Source organism: Lynx rufus, unplaced genomic scaffold, assembly GCF_022079265.1.
Source record: "Lynx rufus isolate CCGP_SWC_20201006 ecotype Redwood Valley unplaced genomic scaffold, mLynRuf1.p SCAF_2, whole genome shotgun sequence".
Taxonomy (NCBI): Eukaryota; Metazoa; Chordata; class Mammalia; order Carnivora; family Felidae; genus Lynx; species Lynx rufus.
Window position 1 is genome coordinate 47,110,394 of NW_025814834.1, and position 23,826 is coordinate 47,134,219.

The 23,826-nt window shown below is 34.0% G+C and overlaps 1 protein-coding gene across 2 annotated transcripts in view; it reads left to right on the plus strand.

Annotated features, from left to right (window-relative positions):
- Window positions 1–283: 283 nt before the first annotated feature.
- Window positions 284–23,826, plus strand: part of CALCRL (calcitonin receptor like receptor) — a 105,190-nt gene continuing 81,647 nt past the window's right edge. The window contains exons 1-2 of one of the 2 annotated variants that reach the window (XM_047084799.1): window positions 284–476; window positions 20,697–20,764. The gene's annotated coding sequence lies outside the window, so the exon portion shown is untranslated. The remainder of the gene's footprint in view (window positions 477–20,696; window positions 20,765–23,826) is intronic. The other variant, XM_047084800.1, reaches the window with a different exon arrangement.

Genomic DNA, 23,826 nt, shown 5'->3' on the forward strand with positions numbered 1-23,826 from the left:
AACAGAACTCAGTCAAGGTGAAATGCAGCCAGCTTTGGCTGCTAACAATGTATTCATACAGCATATGATCTCTGTCTGTTCAGGCTGCTTCTTGCTCTTGTCTCAGAATAAGAAAGGAGTGCTGCTTTCCTGGGGTATGCTATTTGAGAAAGAAAGTAACCTAACACTAACTGCAGGCGGGGTCAGAGTGATGTAACAGGAAGCTCTGATGTTTCCCTTCTGCTGCTGAGCACATACAATGTGACAACACTTCCAATCCACTCAGAACAACCCTCCCTCTCCAGCAGAGAGTATCACCTCCTGATTTAGGATCATCAGGCTCTGTTCACTGGACCTGACCCTGCCTGCAGGATTACATTGCAAAGCTTTCACTCTTCCCCACCTTGCCTGGGGGTAAATCTCTTCTGCGGAATCTCAGAAAATCAAATTCCATCCTAAGAATATTTCACCAAGAATTTCCTTAGAAGCTGTGCTGGGTAAGTACACTATTCAGAATAAATATATGTATTCTGAATAGTATTCTCATTTAGTTTGGCAATGTTCCTACTGTGGAATTTAGTGACATTGAAATAATATTGAAACATATTCTCATTTATTTCACATTTTAAAGAAACTACAGTGTATTACTCCCAAATGTATACAAAATCTATTACTACTAGATGTTATTATGCACAGTGATATTCTAGAAGATAAATTTAGCAAGTAATAAAAATCTAAATGGATTAAAAAGCATACTTCTAAACAAATATCTTAATCAGGAAACAATGCCTTTTAAAATTAGCTCTACTATTAGCTAAGCTTAAATTTTGACAGCTGGAAAACATTTTCCCCCCAGGAAGGGTCTTTAAACTTTTATACAGTTAGTACTCTGAGAAGGGGGGGGGGGGGAGAAGAATAACTACTTATGGGGTCTTGGAGTCTCTGCAAAATTGAACAAAATGGAGAATTAAAAAGAAAAGTAATCACTTTGGAATTATTATTATATGTGTCTTCTATTTGCCTTTTATTTGCACATATATCTCTAGTTATTGAACTAATAGAATTTTCACTGTTCATTGTGGCCAGATGTGCTTAAGTCTCTCTCTTACTAACCCTGAATTGTTTCCGCTGTATCTGATCAGGGGGTGGGCTACAAAAGAAAAAAATCCCAGCTAGGATTAAGAAAATGTTATTTCCACATTAAGTATAATTTTACAACTCTTTAGCTAACAATGCATTGCTTCAATTTCTCTGGTATCTCTCTGCAAGCTTTTGGGGGGGACGGCGTGAAATAGAGATAACTGTGAATAAAGAAAAGTGACAAAGTTTTTCCAAATAAGTATAGCAGATTATTAAATAGAGAATTTAAAGTGTGTATTTTTTAAAAAAAGAATTTCCAGAAAAAAACTTACAGTAATGTTGAGATGAAACATCTGTTAATGCTTCCTTCACCAGTACAGACTGTCCAGGACTATTAAGAAACTATTGTCTACTTAAGTGTTGGTATAGAGATGTCACAAATTTGTTACTAAGAAAAATTAAGTGTCAGATTTGGGTTCAAATTATATTGATTGATATAATTTACTTATATAAAAATTAAGTGTCAGATTTGGGTTCAAATTATATTGATTGACATAATTTATCTGTGTCTATATTCTTTCTTACCTATGTAATTATACTGTGCAGAATGTCCTTCAGTGGAGAAATCCTGTACTTAATCACCCATAATCTGGCACATTAACAGTGTACAACAAACTTATTCTGAGTAACTCCCTCATAATTTTCTACTCAATTTTTCCACAAATTTCTCCAAATAATGGAAACTTCAATTAAGCCTTTTATTTTGTGATTCTTAAAAATATTGTGACTGATTTCCTATCGCCTTTCAACCATTAATTGTTTTGAATGCCCTGACACATGCGTAGAATTAGAAAAAGTGTTTTTAGAATGTGACTTTGTAAATAGCCATTAGGTAATTAGGGAAGGAAATGAAAAGAACACATTAAATGCCTAACCCAATGCCATGGGTTAGTAATAAAAATTAAAATAGCATTATTTTTAATTTATATTATTTTCTTAGAAGGAGATATTATATTAATATAATATTTTTAATAAGGCACTCCCCACACATATCTAATTTTTATTTAATTGCTAACCAAAAACCCATAATTTTCTTCCATAACAATTAAATTTTTGTTAACTGTACTAATAGTGTGGTTTATAATTTTTATTTTCAGAAAATACTGTTGAGAAACACTAGGTAACGAATTTTGAAGGTCATCAGGCAAAGACTTATTATTTGAGAAAATAATTGAACATTTGAAATAAGAACTCATATTATTATATTCTAAAGTTTGTTTTCTTTAATGATAAGAGAGTATCAGAGGATCAATGCATGCTTTCAGCCATAAAGAATTCACTTATTTTTCTAGATGCTATGGGATCGTAAAAGCAATGCAGAGTCTAAGGCCAGTTATAAATATGGAAAATGAAACATAGGGTTGAGAAATTGTAAGAATAATGTGAGTTAAAGTCTGTTTTACCTGCAATATTCAGTTATCTTTAAGAGATATGCTTTTGGTTACCACTACAAGGTCTTTCCCCCCCTAATATATATTAGCACATTCCAAAATATTGTTTTATTAAACTATGTAAAAATGTTAAAATATATAAAACTACTCATTCAATTTGAAAAAAAGATTGGGAAAACAGGAAAATAAAAAAGAAATTAGAATTGATTCTGTAGTTTTAAAAATGATGTTAAATGAATGACCACCATGTATATACTTTACCTACTGGTGATGCCTAGGATACGTTTAAATGGGATCAACACCCTAGCATATTTATGAGAATCTTCACATTCATCGTATATATTTACCATTATTTTGTACACACCAAATTTATTTCAGTAAGAAATTCAAAATAATATTAAGACAAAAAAAGATGATTTTATATGCTTTATGCTAATGTGGATAAATTATTTGATAAACTCATAAAATTAATCAAACTTCTGTTAATAGTATTAGTATATATTTCTAACTTGCATCATTTTTGTAACAAATATAACACTATGTTGCTTTCAACTTTTCTCTCCATGGTTAAAATTTGATAGTACCTTAATTTTTAAGAATTATCTTACAGATATTTATACAAAAATTAACAAAAAAAATTAAAGGATCAAAATATACATTCATGAAACAAAACTGATTTTATACTCTATGTATGATTTTGAACACAGCTTGAAAAAATAATTCTGTTTTAGAGATATCATGATTACGATACCAACTTTTCAAAACACAAATATATTCAAAAGACATTATTTGAAGTCATTGGCTTTATTCTCTATCTTATCTTTGTTTCGTATTCAGAGATGCTATTAACCCCAAAACATAAGTTATATCATTGCAATGGTGTTAATGAAAGACACTCAGAGTCAAATTTGTAACACCTCTGTGTTCTTGACTCAATCAGACTATCAGAGAATACACTTAATATGAAAAGCCAGTACCCAGCTATATAAAACTTTGTCTGTATCTGGGTTTAAAGCCCACGCGTGAACCATAAACATTTATAATTTCTTAGGAAAGCTCTCTTTTTCTACCAAAGTACTTCTACCCTGCTGCATTATTAAATTATTTCAAAAAATCTGCTCATTTAATATAAGAAAATGTTTTGATGAAGTTATGGAAAATAAGAATGTACCAGAAACACAAGATCAGGGTTACATACCAACAAGATATTTCAATCATTTCCCCATTTATTCACATAAACAATCATTCCTATCCAAATTCCTTCATCAACAGCAGTTACACACCTCAAAGTATCTTGGGACTCCTGGGGGCGGGGTCAGGCAGTTAAACAACTGACTCTTGATTTCAGCTCAGGTCATGATCTCACAGTCGTCAGAATGAGCACCGCATGGGGCTCTGTGCTGACAAAACGGAGCCTGCTTGGGATTTTCTCTCTCCCTTTTTATCTGCCCCTACTGCACTCTTTCTCTCTCAAAAATAAAATAAAATAAAATAAAATAAAATAAAATAAAATAAAATAAAACCTTAAGAATAAAAAGTATCTGGATGATTTTCACGCCTTAACTTTGATTTACCTCCCTGTAATTTGGTTCATAACTTGGAAGATGTATAGTCTTAATTAGTATAAAATCGAAGAAGTAAAAGGTGGACTGCATTTAATTGTACAGTTTGAAATGTAAATACTGAGCTAGTGTGATTTAGGAAGAACATATAATTAGATATATGATAATTAAGTCAACAAACCTATTTAAATAACAGGAAATATACTTTCATACATTATATTGCCATTTTGTTTAAACAGGAAAGTCTTCAATAAATCTAGATTATTATTTTTTCATGTATAATTAGTATTATAATATTGTTCATTAAATCAGATTAATAAAATAATCTGCATTTTCCAGTATTTGTGTAATCTTAAATCTAATTGTTTTTACTTCAATTATTTTACCAAAAATTGAAGACATGAATTTAATTTTTAACAAAACAATAAAAGTCTTATTATTATTTAAAAATAAAGTAGAATCACTTACTGTGAACTGAGTTAGAGTCTATGTTTATTAGATTATTAGTACTAATTATCAGATGATAAATTGCAAATATTTTCCTAGAACCTGTTTCCTCCTTTTTTTACCTTTAAATTAGTTTGTTTACTTAGAAGAGACAGTATTATGCAGTATCATTTGCAAATGACAGTATCATTTGCAAAATGGTCAAAAGAGTGTATTCGTTTTTAAAATGTAAGACTTTTTTTATTACTTCACGCTTTTAATTAAATATATATATTTTTTTACCTTGGTATCAAAAGGGCAGAAAACTCAACCCAACACAGACATAAATAAGTAAGCAAATAAATAAATAAATAAATAAATAAATAACCAACCTATCTCTATGGTATCAAGGCTATACTATAGCTCAATGCTTTACTGAGGTGGTTGGATAGAGTCAAATTTTCAGAGACATCGTATTCCCCTTAACATGCGAATATATTTTTTAATTAAAAGATGTTAATATGGTATAAACTTTTATATAAATCTGTCATTATTTCCCTATTCAGGTTTAGGTTAATCTGAGCCCAACCAGGTTTCCATAAAACAATGGTGACTCCTGAACATGTCATTTGGTCTATTAAATAACAGTGATACAGTGAAATGGCAACTATGTGGTTTATAAGAGTGCTGCTTCTCCTCACAGATTAGTCACATAGAGGTTTATTAGCATATTCGGGAGCACACGGGTGTTTTATCAATCAAAACTAAAATAAATTTGTTTTATATCCAAGTATCAATTTCATAAATTCTACAAATGAATATTAATTGAATCCATATCCATTGATTAACATGAGACCAAATGTTGTTTAGATATTTTGTGCATAAACCTCAATTTTGCTTCCTTTCCAAGGATAATATGAAGGGAAAATGGGAACTTTGGTAAGTACTAGAGAAGAATAAATTATGTTATAACTGAAAATAAGGAGGATTAAAGCTATGGGAAAAGATGTCATCAGTACAAAATGTGTTTTTCTGTTTTATTTTCTTGTTTTTTTTTTTAACTCTAGTTGTTTTCAAATGTGAGGCAAAAGAGCAGACTTGATTTCACTTAGGTAATGGAAACCTAATATTAGACTTCCATGTTTAAATGTTTTATTAATCAGTCTACATATGTCTTTGAAAATTTATTTTCAATGAATTTTTTTTTATTTTAAATCTTTCTTAAAATGTGCCAATATACTTTTTTAGCTAAGGCAAAAAATATAACCTATGCATTTGTATTTTAGAAATGTAGGTATAATCACTGTTTGAAGCAACTGCCTGGAATGGAGTATACTTCAGACAGTATTCATGTCATATACAGTTAGGACATTGCTACATTTGAAATCTGTTGAACATAATTTCATTAAACTCCCAGTTAACTAACTAAAATATCTTGGAACTTGTCAGGTTTATTTTCGTAAATGTATATATTTATTGTCAGCTTAATCCTCTGGTCCTTGACATTATTAGATGAAGATACATTATTGAATGCACATATCTTAATATCCCTGAGGGATAAATAACATCATTTATTATTATTGTTGTTGTTATTATTATTATTATTTTGCCTCAAATAGGAGTGTCAGCCTTCTCTGCTGCAGTACTCTCTCCCAACGTCAGCAGTGGGTGAATTTTTCCATACTGCACTTATACAAGAGAACCCCTTTTTAAAGGATGGCTTGCTCTGTTGAGATTATTTAGTTAATTTCTTTGAGGACTTGCTCTGTGCCATGTATATATATATTGTTAGTTACTCATATATAAACTCATTTAGCCTTCCCCAAAGCCCCAAGAAATACTATTATCATTATTAGTATTAGTATTAGTATTAGTATTAGTATTTGCAGATAAGAAACATCGAAAACAAGAGAACTTTTAAGTAATATGCCCAAGATCACATAACTATTCAAGCGGAGTTACCAGGAACTGAATCCTGGCAATCAGGCTCCAGAGCTCATGCTCTTAATTACTCTGCTTCCCTTTCCAATTGGTTGCTGGTCTCTAGTCACCCCTAGTGTGAATGGATGCTGTTCCTAGAACCTTAGGTTTTAAGTGCAGATATATTGTGAGTTTTGTTCTAGTTTATCTCAATAAAGTGAATATCACAATTAATAAAGAAAGTCAAACAAATCTTTTGGTTTCCCAGTACATGTAAAAGTTATGGAAACAGTATAGTGCAATAGCATTATGTTTAAAAACAACACATATATCTTAATTAAAAAATACTTTACTGCTAAAATATACTAAACATCATCTGGAGGCTTGAGTGAGTTATAATCTTTCTGCTGCTGGAAGGTCTTGCTTTGATGATGATGGCTGCTGACTCATCAGGGTGGTGGTTGCTGAAGGTTGAGTGACTGTGGCAATTTCTTAAAATAAGTCAATGAAGTTTGCTGCATCCACTGACTGACGAATGATTTCTCTGTAGCATGAGATACTGTTTGATAGCATTGTACTATAGTAGAACTTCTTTCAAATTTGGAGTCAACTCTCAAACCCTGCATCTGCTTTATCAATTAAGTTTATGTGCTATTCTAAATCCTTTGTTGTCATTTCAACATCTTCACAGCATCTTCATCAAGAATAGATTCCATTTCAAGAAACCACTTTCTTTGCTCATCCACAAAAAGCTCATCTGTTAAAGTTTTATAAGATTAGAGCAATTCCATCACATCCTCAGTCTCTACTTCTTTTTTTTTTTTTTTTTCAACGTTTATTTATTTTTGGGACAGAGAGAGACAGAGCATGAACGGGGGAGGGGCAGAGAGAGAGGGAGACACAGAATCGGAAACAGGCTCCAGGCTCCGAGCCATCAGCCCAGAGCCTGACGCGGGGCTCGAACTCACGGACCGCGAGATCGTGACCTGGCTGAAGTCGGACGCTTAACCGACTGCGCCACCCAGGCGCCCCATCAGTCTCTACTTCTAATCCTCTTGCTATTTCTACTACATCTGCAGTCACTCCTCCACTGAAGTCCTGACTCCCTCAAAGTCATCCTTGAGGGTTGGAATCAACTTCTCCCAAACTCCTGTGAATGTTGATATTTTGACCTCTTCCCATGAATCATGAATGCTCTTAATGACATCTATAATGGTGAATCCTTTCCAGAAGGTTTTGGTTTGCTTTGCCTAGATCCATCTCACTATCCATGGCAGCTGTAGCTTTAGGGAATGTATTTCTTAAATAATGAGACTTGAAAATACTCCGTCATCCATGGGCTGCAGAATAGATGCTGTCTTAGCAGGCATGAGAACGATATTAGTCTCATTGTACATCTCCATCAGAGGTCTTGGGTGACCAGATGCATTGTTAGTGAGCAGTAACATTTAGAAAGGAATCATTTTTTTCTGAGTAGTAGTTCTCAACAGTAGGCTTAAAAAATTCAGTAAATGATGTTGTAAACAGATGTGCCATCATCCGAGTTTTATTGTTCTATTTTATAGAGCACAGACACAGTAGATTTAGTATAATTCTTAAGGGCTCTAGGCTTTTTGGAATGGTAAAAGAGCATTGGCTTCAACTTAAAGTCATCAGTTGCCTTAGCCCTCAACTAGAGAGTCAGTCTGTTCTTTGAAGCTTTGAAGCCAGGCATTGACTTTTCCTCTCTAGCTATGAAAGTCCTAGATGACATCTACCTGTAGGAGGCTGTTTTGTCTACATTTATAATCTGTTGCTCCATGTAACCACCTTCATTAATTATCTTAGCTAGATTTTCTAGATAATTTGATGCAGTTTCTGTATCAGCAGTTGCTGCTTCACCTTGCACTTTTATATAACAGAGATGGCTTCTTTCCTTAAACCACATGAACCAACCTCTACTAGTTTGAAACTTCTTATTCAGCTTCTTCTCCTCTCGCAGCCATCATACAATTGAAGAGAGTTAGGATCTTGCTCTGGATTAGGCTTTGGCTTAAGGGAATGTTGTGGCTGGTTTGATCTTCTGTCCAGACCACTAAAACTTTTTCCACATCACCAATAAGACTCTCTAGCTTTCTCACTCTTTGTGTGTACCCTGGAGTAGCACTTTTAATTTCTTTCAGGAACTTTTCCTTTGCATCTGCAACTTGGCTAACTGATGCAAGAAACCTGGCTTTTGACCTATCTCAGCTTTCAACATATCTTCCTAAGTTTAATCAATTCTAGCTTTTGATTTAAAGTGAGAGACTTGTGACTTTTCCTTTCATTTGAACACCTAGAGGCCACTGTAGGATTATTAATTGGCCTAATTTCAATATAGTTATATCTCATGGAATAGGAAGGCCCATGGAAAGGGAGAGAGAAGGGGGAGCAGAGAGAATACACACACTTATTAAGTTCATCATTTTGTATGAGCATGGTCAGTGGTGCACAAAACACTTACTATTGGTAATAGGAAAGAACACTGATCCCAGATCACCATAACAATATAATAATAATAATGAAAACATTTGAAATATTCAATTACCAAAATGTGACATAGAGACAGGAAGTTAGCAAATGCTGTTGGACAAATGGTACTGATAAGCTTGGTACATGCAATGTTACCACAAACCATCAATCTATAAAAAATGCAATATCTGAGAAGCACAAGAAAATGAAGCACAATAAAATGAGATAAGCCTGTACATAGTAGGTAGAATTTGCAATTGGTAATGTCCCATCTTTCATTCTGTATGCATTTCCTTCCACTATGTTCCTTCATCTATACTTGCTTAACCCTCACTGTCCTCTAAACCAAATGCCCAGTAGTTACTCTCTAGCCTCCAGTAGTCAAGAGTTGCTTGAAAAACAAAGATTTTGAAGAATTCTTTCTTCTTCAGAAAACCTCATGTTTGCTATTTAGCCTTCAAGCAATTGGATGTGACCCATACACATTATCTAGATAATCTCCTTTATTTAAAGTCAATTGATGGTAAATGTCAATCACATCTACAAAATAACTTTACAGAAACATCAAGGCTAATTTTTGATCCAACAACTGGTCACCATAGCCTGGCCAAGTTAACGCATACAATTAAACATTGCAAGCAGTTAAGGGCATTCATCCATATTTGCTCTTTTTTTTCCCAAAAATTATTTAGGTTTTCAAATTTTGGAAACTCTTTAAACTTTCTGCTGGAATGATAGTTGGAATTACAATGAATTTATTAGTTGAATCAAAAATTAGTAATGTCTTAAAAATGTTAAGTCATCCAACTATGAGCAAGATAGAAATTCTCCAGTTACTCAGGGCTTTTTGTTTGTTTGTTTTTTTGGAAGGGGGTAGAATCTGATTTGGTTCTTTTTTTTTTTTTTTTTTGATTTGGTTCTAAATGTAAGTAGAAGAAATATTTAAAGCAATTATATTATAAATGAGGGAGACTAAAAGGATATAAGTTTTCTACATTCCACCCCCTCCTGCCACAACGGTAGCATGTTTTTCCCCTATATGGTTCACATAAGACCTTCCAAGATTGCTCATCCTTTTATGAAATTAAAGTCTGTTCTCTTTGCAGTATATTTTATCTGGGGAACTTTCCGTTCATATCAGAATTTAATACTGTCAAAGAACAGTTGTATTTTAAGTTATATGACTTCTTGCTATTAAGGAGTGCTAGGGTTAAACAGAATGATCCTCAGTTTAGCAAACACTCACAACGTGCCAGGCCCAATGCTAGATGTTAAAGGTAAGCAAGACAGGACCCCTGCTCTGGACAACATCAGCTCCACCTCAGTGCTGTGTAACAGTGCCGATTAAACTATGAACTCTTCATCTATACTGCTGGCCACCACTCTACTTTTCATCTTGTCATAAGATCAGGACTGAATGCCTGAGCTAGAATGTTTTGTAAAGTGACAAATCTTGATAAATCAGATATTTTCTGTACATATTCATTATATTTGGGAAACCTTGGGTTACAGATGAAACATTAAAAAAAAAAACCTGAAGTAAAAAACAGTCTAACGGATTCTACTTAGCTCACAATTGTATGTGCTTTGGCTAAGATATTCTGAAATCTCTTATTTTCAACTGCTTCTAATGTAATTTGGAACTTTCATACTTTAACAGAAAGATTTCCTTGCATCTAAATCAATTACAGATATCATGGTTGGGTATCAGAAATTGTTTACTTTTAAGAGAGAAAGAATGTGGTTAAAGAAAGATATTCTTAAGAATAAAGCTTTGAAGCATGATTGGTTTCATTAATTTGAACAGGAAGGGCTTCAAATGAGATATGAGCAAGCGTTAAAGTCTAGAACAAACTGACAGGGGTAAAGTCCATAAAATGATTTTCTTAAATACTGTTTAATATTTTTATTAATTGAATTCCTCACATGAGTTAACTTCCTTAATTATACATTTTCCAAAAGGATTTCCTGTGCTGTGTTCCATGTTATCAGTTCAAAATTATTAGAAAACACTTACTGAGTCTTTTTGATCATAAAATTAATACATGTCCATACTTAATGAACCAGATTCCAGCCTACTTCCTTCAAAATAAATACACCAAAGTTAACAAAGAGTTTATGTTTGAGTCATTGTATAACTCAAACACCCTTTAAAAACCCACTAATTATGTGATTTTTCAGATCAACTCTGAAAGCTGATTATTCACTAAATTCTCAAGTGTCATAAAAGACTACATATTTAAGGTTACAAAGTCTCAACTATATCACTTCTAGTATCATCCTTACCATTAAGGACTACATGTTCAAAACTTTTCATGTTACATAGCGCTTCTGAAGCTAGAGTCCTGAATAAGCTAAATAAATCTAGTTAATGGGTTTCGAACTTAGAAATAGGAGATTCTAGCTCATTGTGTCTTCAGAGGGTTTCATTAAGTATAACCACAATGTAGGTCTTGAAATAGCATCTGCTTTAAAAAAAAAAAGTTAGATTTCTACATTTAGACAACATTCCACTCCTAATTACTCAAAATCATGTAGACTTCAAGGATAGTTCTCCATTCTGGCCTATGTTTTTGTTCCCAGTTACAACTGCATAGTTTTATAATCATGGAAGGGACACAACCTGTAAATACAATATGTGAGATTTTCTGTCTTTCCTATCAAATCCAACTTGAATGATTCTTTAGAATTAAATTTGTAGTAAACAACAAAGATCGTTGTGCATCATATTTATTGATACAAGATTATAATAGCAATTAATGAAAGAGTACTCATTTGAATGAACTAAGTAACTTTTTAAGTTTATTATATCTCCTTTACTCTTCATCACATACTCATCATTACAGCACCTGAATAAAAACAAAATGAATAAATAAATAATAAAACGTTAATCTTTATTACTGGTGGGCCTATAGTTCCTGGATTCCAGGCTTTAGTATTTCTTCTTTCTTCATCTCCAGGCAAATTTATTTCTTATTAAAGAAGTAAATTCTGATATCAACTGGCATAAAATTAAAGGAATGCAAGCACATTATCTGAAACAAGATTAAAAATTATCTGTGGGTTTCTTTTAAAGAACATAGAATGCTCTTTTCTCAGAAATCCATTGCTGGCCTTTGCCAGATACAAACTTCCCTATAGCCTTTGCTCAGATACAAACTTTTTTCTGGAACCTAACCTATTTAAACACAGTTACACCTACACGACCATAACCCTTTTGTTCATTGTCATTTATTTTTGTTTGTCCTAGCTTTTTCCTAGAACACCAATCACATTGCAACAAATCATCAACTACAATTTACATATTTTCTGTGTTATTGTCCATTTTCTGTCCATTATCTCTAAGCTCTACAAGTACAAGCACTTCTTCCTGCTTTTTTTCCCCCACTAATATATCCTAAGCACCTAGGTAAGTGCCTATACAAAGTAGGTGCTTAAAAATTTCTTAACAAATGATTAATGAATGAATATGTTTCTTTGTATCAGTCTCCACGGAAAACTAGAGAGAGACTTTACGTGATTTTGTCTGCAGTATCCAATAGATTCTAGAGCTGAAATTTTGAAGGTGTTGTAAACATGACCCATGGCCGAAGAGAAAATACTCAGAAACTAATTATCATTTTGTTATTCTTAGGTCAACCTAATATTTATTCCTCCACTGCCTTTGTAAAGGGAAATAAATTAGTAAAGATGCTTTTCTGTAACGTAGTTAGTGTTCAGGTTTCACTGAATTCCAAGGAGTGACCTTTCAAACTAGGGTAAATGAGAAGGTTGCTTGGTATTTTAGCACAAAATGTTGAAGCATTTCCCCAAATGGCCAAACAATGGCTGAATTTGGCAGAATTTCTTGTTGAAACTGGCAGACCTGCCAACTGTTGCCTCCCAACAAAAGTCTTACTCCATTACTTATTGCCTTTCTGGACAATAACACTCAAATGTCTATAGAAGGAGAAAAAAACGCAGCAGTGGAATTTAGAGAAAAGCAAATCAATCTTTTAAAAAAATACATATGGCAAAATAGAAATTCTGTTTAATTTACAAAAACTATACCCCGTTTGATAAGTGATGAGTTATGCACTTGAAAATTCACAATTTATCAAGCTTTTAAGTGTTGATTTATAAATATTTAGAGATAATTCTAAAAAGAATGCCAACTGTCAATGCCCTTTCATCACTGTATAGTTTTTGAAATTTTCTAAATGTAAAACCAAAGGACTATTTTATAACGTGAAATACATATTTATCATTAAATTAAGACATGATTTGTTTGAGAGCATCATGATGGATTTTCACAAAATACATCTTCTGAATTGACTCGACTCACAAATTATAACAACACTTGTTTTTCTAATGTAGATTCTCCATGTGTTGAGATTCATATAGTAAATTTTATTTTCTTTTAAAACTGAGGGCTAGTCATTCATTCACCTAGATATACCATAATTAGGTTTTTTCTTCTGAGCCCAGATATTCATATCATCTATGAAAATGATAATTTTCCTTTGAGAAAGACTGATTCTTAAATTATGCTCATAGTATTCAGAGAAAATATGTATATAAAATGTGTTGTAGTTATCTTACTGTCTTTCAACATATTATCTAATAACTCACTGACTGAACTTTAAACCACAAGCAACAAGACTATTTGGATTAAACAACTCTCCATTTTAAAGGAAGTCTTGCTCAAAACATAAAAGTAAATTGTCAAATAGCTTCTCCTTTCAACCATCCTTTCCTATGCTTTAACTCTTTGAACTTCCTGACACTGTTGGATATGGTCATTATCAAATAATGTACTTATAATAAAATTTTTATTACAAAATATAAGTGATAACAATGCCCTTTAAGAAACTGTATTTTTTAAGGACTAGCCAGCATTCAATTTATTTCTGGTATGTTTATAGATAGCATAGCAAACCGATATTCTGCAACACATTTTCTTTGTCCCATGTAGCTTAAAATAGACAAAATTAATAATAATAAAATAAAGCTCAGACCAACAGAGTGACAATTTTTAATCTAGATGAGCTTGATGAAAGGGTGGAAAATGCACTTAAAAATAAACTTTATATCAATAAAAGCCCTGACAGAATTTTAAATTCAAGTACTTTGCACTAAATTAGAGTACAGGGCAGCCTGGCTGGCCCAGTTGGTAGAGAATGTGGCTCTTGATCTCAGGGTTATAAGTTTGAGACCAAGTTGGGTGTAGACAAAATAAAAATAAATTATTAATAAATAAATAAATACTTTCAAAAACCAGAGTGTGCAAATGACTAATTTCTTACAGTGAGCAGACATACATCATACGTTTTCAAGCTAGTATCTGTCCTTACAATGACAAATAGATATTCCCAGTAGTCTTCTTTTTCCCCCAGTAGTCTTATTCAGAAAGAAGCAGGGCCAAAATATTTGTTCTTTCTCATCTAGATTCAGCAGACACCACATATTGTTGAGAGCCTTTTCTAATAATGCTACCTTTAATATGAAAAAGGCTGTTTTGAGGTTTGACTAATTGCCTGATGTAAAAAGTTGCTGTCGATTTAAAATAGTTTCACTAAATATTATAATTTGCTCTCCACTACATAGTGGATTTGAATATATATCTTAATATTCATATATATTTTAGTAATTGTTAATCTTTTCTATCTGCTAGATCACCTTGACTGTATTAAGTATCTCTATTCCAGGAGATTGATAGTAACACCAGAGACATACATTGTGAGCCTAAGCATAAAGGAATCTTAAATCAGTTTTGTAGTTCATGATGTTGTCCAAAACAAATGTTATTAACACTTCCCTAATTAGTCCTATTTTAACAAATCCCCTAACTGTCCTCACCTCACCTCTAACCTGTCCTCACCTTGGAGTAAATCCAGAACACTGCATTTTGTTACATGTCTGGTGACAATGTCTTTGGTAAATGGCAAGATGAAGGGTTTGGAGATTCACCCAGAAGTTGATGAAACAAGAAATGAAGAGAACAAGTTAGGAAGTGAAGGGCCAATCTGGAGAACAGAAAAAAAGAGAAGATTCAGAAAAATTTTCATTTACAGGATAAATATATATATGACTATAGAATGTAATTAACTTAGTAATTATTGCTCACTGAGTAAAAGGAGTGAGAGATGGGATTTGAAAGTAAAATAAATTAGATCTAAAAACCAGGAGTGAAAAAGGTAGGAAAAGAGAGAGGATAAAAGAGAGGCAATAAAAGAAGATAAATTGGTCCATTAAGATACATTTTATTTGCCAGAAAGTTTAGGAAATAAAAAATCCAGCACTGAACTGCACAAATTAACATGTGGAGACACTTTGGATACAAGGCCATGGAGGAAAAGTTAGTATGCAAATGCCTTTCAGCTGCTTGGTCTAACAGTTCAGATAAGAAAACTTTATCTGCCCTTTTGTTTGGGAAATTGGATTGAGGGTTAAGCCTAGAAGTTATTCCTTCTGATAAGAGGTGAGGAGTGTTTATGAGAAGTTGTAAGAAGCAAACACCACCTCCTGGATGATAATTGTGTTCTAAAGCTTGGACCCAACTGCTCAAGACAATGACTGTACTTTAAGGGTACATAGAGTCTGACCTACTGGCAAGTCTTAGTTTGTCTAGGACACCTTCTCAAAAGGCAGCCCAGAAGTTGGGCTGTATCCATCATACCACATTTAAAGCAGCAGAACTGTTTGGTAAATATAACCTTGGCTCATTCTAAACCTTCCAAATCAGGCTGAGATGGCTCAGCCTATAGAGAGAAGAGATGCTTACATGATCCCTGTGTGTCCTGAAAACAGTTTTCTCTTTAGTGAACTCCGGATATGATGAGAATTAAGGTATAAAAACACAATTAAGTTCAAATTTATAATAACAAAATAAAAGCATGAACATGACCCATGTTTTAAATCAAGTAATTCTCTTTCTGAATGAAATAACAAGCATTAATTCACATGAATTACACATAAATAACAAGACACATATATTACCTTCTCTTTTAATTTTGGCTTTCCTAATTATTAGTTTTGTGATTTAGGTGTATATTTTCCCTGTCTGAACCATCTTAACTTAAAAGTCTTGAGAACCAGGTAATAATCCAAAATACAACTTTACTGACCCTTTCCTCTTTCATTGGACTCGGGGATAAATACACATGCACACACATATATACATTAATTCAAGAGATGCTCATCATTGGTGTTGCTTATTTTCCTCCATATCTGGAAAGTAACCTAAAATCAAATAGAATTCATATGCCTAAATCATATTTGTAAAAGTATGTGTTTAAATTGTGCATTGACTATGATTTAACTGTGAAATATTGCAAGGGGGTCTAATCTTAACAATATCTTGCCAAAAGGAAGTAAACTTTCAAATTGGATTAGTACTGGGGTGCCTGGGTGGCTCAGTAGCTTAAGCGACCAACTCTTGATTTGGCTCAGGTCATGATCTCACAATTTGTGAGTTTGAGCCCTACATAGGCCACTGAGCTGATGATGTAGAGCCTGCTTGGGATTCTCTCTCTCTCTCCCTCTCTCTCTGCCCCTACCCTGCTTGTCCTCTCTCTCTCTGTGTCTCTCTCTCTCTCACAAAATAAGTAAAATAAACTTAAAAAAATTTAAAAATTGGATCAGTACTATGTGAGACAGCTGCTCTCCCACCTAATGCCTTGACCTATCCCAAATATATCGCATTTTGATATGCTGATACATAAATCCACAAAAAATGCATAATTACAGAGAAAGAAATCATATTCTTCATACTATTCTACAAAAATGTGTTACAACTAAAAAAAATCTTATACATATAGCTGATTATGTATAGCACAAATATATTGTTTAAATCAATAAATTCCTATATACCTGGAACCCAGCTTGCCCGTCATGTTCCTCTCCATTAGGTCACACTTACAGCCCCAGCAGTAAACCATTACCCAAAGCTTGTACTAATCATTCCTTTGCTTTACTTTATGGCTTTACCACATACATATGTGTTTCTAAGCAATGCGTTATTTTGTTTTACTTTTATGAAAGTGGAATCACTCTGAATATAGTCTTCAGAGATTGCTTCTTTCATTCAGCATTTTGGAGATGCAGCCCTATTAATGTATCTATGTAGCTGTGGTTCTTTCTTTTCACGGTTGCAGTGTTCTACTGTATGAATGTACCACAGTGAATGTCCCTTTTCTCCTGCTGAGACATTTGGATTGCTTCCAACCATTTTACTATTGTAAACAATAAAGCAATGAACGTATTTTTTACGAATCTCCTGGTACACATGTGTCTGAGTTTCTTCAGGGATTATAATTTACAAGTGGGGTTTCAGGAATTTAGCAATTCAAAGTGCTTGTACCAATTTATACTCTCATCAACAGTGTACGAAGTTTCCACTGCACCACATCCTTTCCAACACTTTGTATTACTGTCAAGCTTTAAAATGTTTGCCAGTCTGGTGGGAGTAACATAGTATCTCATTGTGGTTTTAATTTGCATTGTCCTGATTATGAATCACAGCAAATTTGTATGTAAAAAGAATTAAAATTTTTCTCAGAAACATTTGTTTTTAATTGGGTAGCAGTGACTTGATGTTGCAGAATTATGGTTAAGCCACTTTTGCTTATAATTATTTAAGAGAAGGACTGTCTATTTTGGGTTGGCTGGTCCAGGGAAAGAAAAAAGTGTTTTATAACTTTTAAAACTGGGAATGTATGAATAACATTTTTCACCATGAACAAGAACACAGACTGATAATGTGCAGAATTATATCTAACTCCCCATTTCCTTTATTCAAAAACCCCCATCAAAATATATATCAAAATCTCTTTTAAAAATAGAGGAAGAAAATGAGTAATTCCATTCAGGTGCATGTGCACTTTTTCTTTAGTAGACTTTATTTTTTGAAAAGCAGTTTTAGGTTCACAACAAAACTTAATGGAAGGAACAAAGATTACCCACACCCCCTGCCCCCACTCATGCACACCCTCCCTATCAACATGCTGCACCATAGTATACTTGTTACAGTTGATGAACCTACAGTCGACACTTCATGATCACCCCAAATCCATACTTTACATTAGGGTTCACTCTTGGTGTTTAACATTCCACGACTTTGGACAAATGTATAATGACATGTGCTGTATGCTTTTTATAATATTTTGAATAGTTAAAATCATTTATGGAGCTACAATATCTTGAAAGAATTAGTGTCTCTCTCTCTACTGTGGTAAAATTATTTTTTACACATAAAAACATTATAGAAGGCATTGGAATTTTTGTCTTTCACGTAATCCTTCATTTTGGAGATGATTACCCTTATGCCCATCAGCTGAATTTAACCAATATATTTCTCCCCTGTTCTAATTTCCTCTTACTAAACATACTTAGGCTTGCATTTTTTTAGCTCAATTGTTGTGTTTCATCATGACATTATATAAAGAGGGTTTATCTATTAGCCTTATTTGCTATATTTCTTTTCTGTGTTTTCAGGGTTTAGTTGATTTTGATTTCATTTTCTTCCTTTTTAAAAAAAAATTATGTTTATTTATTCTCGAGAGATAGAGGGAGAGAGACAGAGCCTGAGTGGGGGAGGGGCACAGAAAGAGGGAGACACAACATCCGAAGCAGGCTCCAGGCTCTGAGCTGTCAGCATGGAGCCTGACGTGGGGCTCAAACCCATGAACCCAACTGTGAGATTGTGACCCAAGCTGAAGTCGGACACTCAACCAACTGAGCCACTCAAGTGCCCTCTTTGTATCTTTTCTTCTTGGATATTAATTAATCTTTGGTACTACAGATATGGATATTATTCAGAGGAAAGTGGAAGTAAGACTACGCTGACATTTATTATTAATAAGTACAATACATTTACTAATCAAAATTACCACATCAATAAATTTTCTGATAACCAGAAGTGACTACTGACATATTTGTTCTTTCACTCACCCCAAATCACCAAAAGGGTGAAAAGGTTCTTTCATAGCATTTTCAGCTGGAATGAAAAATAAAATTTTTAGAACCATGCAGAAAAAAAAAACAGTAGTCCTTTCTATTTCATGTGCTACTTTATAGCAAGTTGGGAAAATTCTCAAAGTAAACTTCAACTTTGAACCTTCTGAATTCCATAGATATGCCATTAAAGCCTGAGACTGACAAGAGTTTTTATTTTTTCCAAAACAGCTTGTAGAAAATCCAGATTCTAAAAATGTGCAATGTTTGTTGGTGTAAAAATACACATCTCCTTAATCAGACCAGATCATGATCCTAATTGGAACATATACTACACACCTTATAATAATATATAATAAATTATTAAAATATGTGAAGATGTAAACATTTACAAAGTAATACAAAAATGTTTGTTTTTTTTTTTTTAATTTTTTTTTCAACGTTTATTTATTTTTGGGACAGAGAGAGACAGAGCATGAACGGGGGAGGGGCAGAGAGAGAGGGAGACACAGAATCGGAAACAGGCTCCAGGCTCCGAGCCGTCAGCCCAGAGCCTGACGCGGGGCTCGAACTCACGGACCGCGAGATCGTGACCTGGCTGAAGTCGGACACTTAACCGACTGCGCCACCCAGGCGCCCCACAAAAATGTTTTTTGAGTCATGAAAGATTTGATTACAGAGATTGCTTTTAACATAGCTTTCTTAGTACTTTTGACTTTTCATGTAAAAATCCCTATGACTTCATAGAAATCCTTGGCAAAAATTCAAAGATTATCATCAGAAGTAGCAACAAATAGGGATGTCTGGGTGGCTCAGTTGGTTGAGCATCTGACTCTTGATTTCAGCTCAGGTCATGATCCCAGAATCCTGCATTGGAACCCCATGTAGGGCTCCACGCTGAGCATGGAGCCTGCTTGAGATTTTCTCTCTCTCCCTTTCTCCCTTTCTCTCTCTGCCTCTCCCCGCCTCTGCCCCTCTCCCCCACTCATGTGCTTCCTCTCTCTCTCTCTAAACTAAAAAAAATTTAAAAATTTTTAAAAAGTCGCAACACATTGATGATCCATAAACATAAGTTCAGTCAAAGTCCCTCAAATCACAATATGAACCATTGGAGGTACATAATTTGCAAACACAAATTTGACATCTTTGAAGTTCTATTAAGTCTAAATACCATGCAAATGCAAAGCAGGATAAACTCGATTATAGCTATATCTTGCCTTCAACATTAGTTTGAGTTTGGAAAGATGCATGTAAACTCCATTCATATACATTCTTTGTTTAGCAGTGGATGAATCTTACTTGTTGGTAATGTCCTATGTTTAAAGAAAGTTAAATGTTGTACTGTCATGATCTAGCCTCTGCCTCCCTCTTTGACAAAGTCTATGACACTCTTTGCCCCTCATTCATTCCACTTCAATCACATGGACCTACTTTCTATACTTTGAAACAGCTATGTCATTCTGTCCTCAGAACCACTCATCGAGTCATCCTGTCTTCTGGGAACAACCTTTCTCCTGAACATTCCAGAACATCCACCTCTTCATACTGCTACGATCTTGAACAACAGGGGCCATCCTCCATGTTTGTGCCTCTTAGAATCTCCATTCTTAAAAAATAAGGTGCCAGGAACAAAGTTCTTGATTACTTCTTGGTTAACATGGTGGCAACCTGGCAGCCTAAATGTGCCTGATACATCTCCTCCCAACTTCCCATTAAAATTCAACATTTGAAATACAAGGTTTACGATTTTAACAAAAGAAGCACACTAGTATATAACTTTAAGTTAAAATCTCTAAAATCCCATTATTCACTAATAATATTAACAAATTCACAGGAATGTTCTCTTGTCATCCAGGGTTCTACGATGACACATCAACCACTTGTGATGCCACCTGTCAAATCTTTGGATGGCCCTACCTTCAGGTATTGCATACACTCCAAAAGAACATTCGGGCCCTAATGAAAGTAACACGTTGGATTTCCAGTGGAGTTGAGAATAATATGAACATGTTAATAATAGTAAGAAATATTTCACAGAATGATTCTTAATGTCAAATAACTTCTGAATAAAAGAAAACTTTGAAAGGTAGTCTAACAAAATACTGGTAAGGATAGACTTATGGACATCTGTCAAACTTATAAAGTCATTTCCTCAGGATCATCAGGTATGGATTTAGCCCTGAAGTTCTTATTTCCTTGACCAGAGAACTAGGGATGTTAAATTAATTTGAATGGGTCCAGCAGATATAGTAATATTAATGATCTGGTAGTATTTGCCACAAACATCACACACAAAGACACACATACACACACACATAATGTCTGCAGCTAAGCTTTTAATATTATAACTATATATATATATATGTTTCTATATATACATACATAGAAAACAAGTTATGTTTAACGTTATAAAATTATAGAGCTAGGTTGTTCATTTGAACTAACTTTGGCCTGTAAAGGTCGTTCTTTTGTGATTCACATAGTCACTGTTAGATTCCTAGAAATGATTGTAAAACTTTCCTGTAATTGGAACATAAGAAGATATCATTTATAAATAAGGGAACAGGAAAATGGGGGAGTGGTGTAAGCTGTTTTAAAGATTTAAGTTGTTCTAGAGACTATTTTTTTGAACTCCCTGGTCAAATAGTTTCCATTTCAATCCTGGGCATTAATTACAAGTTTCAGGGGGCATTGGTGCTTCCAGAAAGATTACTGGTGTAGACGGATTTGTCTTCTTATTTATATTTAGCATTATAGTTCCATGTCAGACATCATGGAACTGTTATTATGCAATTATTATTACACCTCACAACCCTCTTCCTGACAAAATTAAAGTGGTTTTCCTGTCCTAACTTATTTTTAGACTGCAAAGTATTTAACAATTAATCATGTTTCATCCTGATAAACTATAAGAACATTAATGAAAAAGGCTTCTAAATAATTTTATCTTGAATTCAAAGCTAAGTGACATAATTCCTTCTTCTGATTTTTAAATTCCGAAGTAATTCTGCTGGACCCAAAAATAGACTCTCTATAATTATTCTTTTTCCCACAGCATGTCTTTGGGAACTCATCATTGTTGTTCTGTCCTTTTATGTGTCAGCTTCCTCTGCACATTACATTTTATATGACTCACTGTTCCTTAAAACAAGGCTTGAATGCTCAAAATGCCTACTTATATCTGACAGCTGGATTTTTCCCCCTGAACTTTTTTATGTGAAGTGGAGCCAGATCAATTTTTATAAGCCCCAATTATGAAGACATATAGGAAAGAGCACAAAATGGAAGAAAATTCACTTAACTAGGCAAAAGCTGATCTTGACCTCTACCATCTGTGTGTACTAGTCATCTTCTTGTGAAAATTAAAAGTATTACACAATATTTTTCTGTCTTTCCAACTTACAAATTTTAACATGTATTGGATAGTGTGAAGGAGATAGATTGGAAGTGGCTTGAAAATGAAAGGTACAAATATAAACTGTTTTCTGTTCATTAGATTGATCTCTGACTTGCAGAGTATTGGTAAGATTCTTTGTGAGCAGTCAATTGCCTCTTTTGTAGTTTTTAAAATTTTATTTTCGGGGCGCCTGGGTGGCGCAGTCGGTTAAGCGTCCGACTTCAGCCAGGTCACGATCTCGCGGTCCGTGAGTTCGAGCCCCGCGTCGGGCTCTGGGCTGATGGCTCAGAGCCTGGAGCCTGTTTCCGATTCTGTGTCTCCCTCTCTCTCTGCCCCTCCCCCGTTCATGCTCTGTCTCTCTCTGTCCCAAAAATAAATAAACGTTGAAAAAAAATTAAAATTTTATTTCCAACAAGTACAGTTCAAGGTGGATGTGTGTTTAAATTCCTGCACGAAAGAGGCTGAATAATTGTCTCTGGGGAGATTAAAAAATATAACAGAGAATCAGAATTGCGGTTTGCCATCATATTAGTTTGACTCATATATGACTTAATTTTAACCTCTTGAAAGCAGCACAGAAGTGAGACTTTGAAAATTCTTGGTCTTAGATCATCTACCATGGCTGTGGGATACGAGGCAAAAAGTCTCCTAAACTCCTACCTTCCAAATCTGTAAAATGAACAGGTTACACTATAAAACTTCGCAGGTCCATTCAGCTCTGAGATTCTGGAACCTCTGACCCTAATTATTCTGAATTAAGATAGGAACTGGAGATAGAATACTATCTGAAGTTATTGGTAACAAATAAAGTGATTTGTAATAGCTCATTTCTAACTTTGAATATTTTTGCCCTGCTTTATTTAGATAATCATTGATTATACTCTGAAATATGACCGATGGTTAAGAGGTGGGAAAGAGAAAGAAATAAGGAGAATATCTCTGGCTAGATTGAACTCAGGAAATAGAAGGATCTGTTTCCGGTTATCATTAAAATTTAATAATCTTCCTAAAAATTCTTTATGCCTCCAACATAGCAACAATATTAACTTTTAAATTTCTAATATTTTAATAGTCCACTTTCACATTGAAATCTTAATCCAACTGGCCCTGAATCTCAGATATAATTTTTTCCTCCAAATTGATGGACAGTTGTACCAACACTTTGTATTAAATAGTTAATCTTTTCTATTACTGATTTCAAACTTTACTACATTGTTATATTTACTAAATTCTACTAAAATTATTTTGGGTTCAAAGGTCCATTTGTCTTGTTACTTGTTCAGTTAAACTTCAGAATTATTCATTACCTTGATTGTATATTCATTACCTTGATTTATAGATTATTTGGGAAACAATTAAACATCTTCATACATTTTAGTTTTGCATCTATTAAAACAAACGTCTATTTAGGGTGCCAGGGTGGCTCAGTCGGTTAAGTGTCTGACCTGCTCAGGTCGTGATCTCACAGTCCGTGAGTTGGAGTCTGGCATCGGGCTCTGTGCTGACAGCTCAGAGCCTGGAGCCTGCTTCAGATTCTGTGTCTCCCTCTCTCTCTGCCCCTCCCCCTCTTGCACTCTCTGTCTCTCAA